General features: G+C 29.7%; 1 non-coding gene across 1 annotated transcript; it reads right to left on the bottom strand.

Annotated features, from left to right (window-relative positions):
• LOC145091064 (U6 spliceosomal RNA) lies at positions 1-102 on the bottom strand. Its single transcript, XR_013701953.1, has one exon. It is a non-coding gene; the product is annotated as a U6 spliceosomal RNA (small nuclear RNA).
• Positions 103-1541: the final 1439 nt, after the last annotated feature.

The following is a 1541-nucleotide window of genomic DNA, read 5'->3' as shown; positions in this document are numbered from 1 at the left end:
TAGAATCCACATGTTGTCTCGATTTGTGTGTGTCATCCTTGCGCAGGGGCCATGCTAATCTTCTCTGTATCGTTCCAATTTTATCGATGCCCCTAAAGGGACGACTATAGATGAAGAGCTTCGCCATATAGAGGAGTAGAAGGTTATATGGGACGACGCGAGTTCTAAACGAAGTAGTTTACTATTGATGGTCATATATTCTCATTGTCTTTAAAATTAGGGTTAATGACTTAGGAGGGTAATAAAGTTTCTAGCTTATCCGTATTAGGTCACTAAGGTTTTTTTGTGCGTATTAGACCAATATGGTTGTTATTACCGTTTAGAAATAGTCATTTTTACCCGTTAAAACCGGTAAAATGACTATTTCTAAACGGTAATAACAACCATATTGGTCTAATACGCACAAAAAAAACATTGGTGACATAATACGGACAAACTGAAAACCTTATTACCCTCCTAAGTCATTATCCCTTGATAAAATAGTGTTGTTTGAGCAAATTAATAATTTGAAAAAATAACAACTAATACTTTATCGGTTCGGATATCATTATCCATTTTGCGCACTTTATAAATTCAAGACTTAATGGAGAAAAAAAAACAATACCTTACTTTGTATAGTTTTAAGAGCATGATACTATCCATTTAATGGTATTTAATAGATATTACCAAGTTATATCATAAAAAAACTAAAAAGGTCACCTCAAAGTTATTAAATTGTATTTTTTATTAGACTAAAATAAATAATTTATTAATTTCTTTTAGTAGACCGTAAAATTGTCTTATGCCATTAATGGTGTTTAATTATTACAACTGAAAATTAAAAATATATAAAAAAAAAGTAGCTAATATATCATTAACATTTTTCACCACCCAAACTTATAGTCAAACAACTAAACAAGTTATTACCAAATATATTTGATATTGTACTGATAGATTTTTTTTTATAGAAATTATAGTTAGAATGGTAAAAGTATTTATCAAAAATAAATCGGTATTGTACGGTATTCACCTTATTATTCCGTTTTACAAGTGGCTTTAGAAAAAAAAATAGAACAATGAAATGATTTAAATATCAGTAATGTAGCCTTTAACCATCCCAATTCAACATGTAATGCGTTACGTTTTTGCCATATTTTCAAAGAGAATCCTCCCTAATGCTTCTCTCACTTTACGCTCAAAGGGGGTGACAAGAAATCTTTTTGCAAAATAAAAAGAGAGATATTTCAAGAAAAAAGATTATCCATAGATATATTATACCACTTTACACGACACATAACATGTCAAAGGACAATGGTGGTCGATGCCAAACCGCAACCTTTAGCCTTCTTTAAGTCAATAGATCTGCATATTTGGTAGAAATTATGGGTATATAAGTTTCATATTGGTTTGTTAGGTACTTTTAAATAAATGTATTGTATACGTTGATATCATGTATCACAACAAAATTTGCACGAAAAAGTAATAATATATAATACTAGAATACAAGTTTAGTGATTTGGCGGCGAATCTATATCGAAGTCATGAATATATATATTGATGTA

This window comes from Lactuca serriola, chromosome 2 (genome assembly GCF_051521515.1).
Source record: "Lactuca serriola cultivar US96UC23 chromosome 2, Lser_US96UC23_V15, whole genome shotgun sequence".
Classification (NCBI taxonomy): Eukaryota; Viridiplantae; Streptophyta; class Magnoliopsida; order Asterales; family Asteraceae; genus Lactuca; species Lactuca serriola.
Note: the sequence above shows the minus strand (reverse complement) of the source record. Positions and strands in the feature narration are given on the sequence as shown.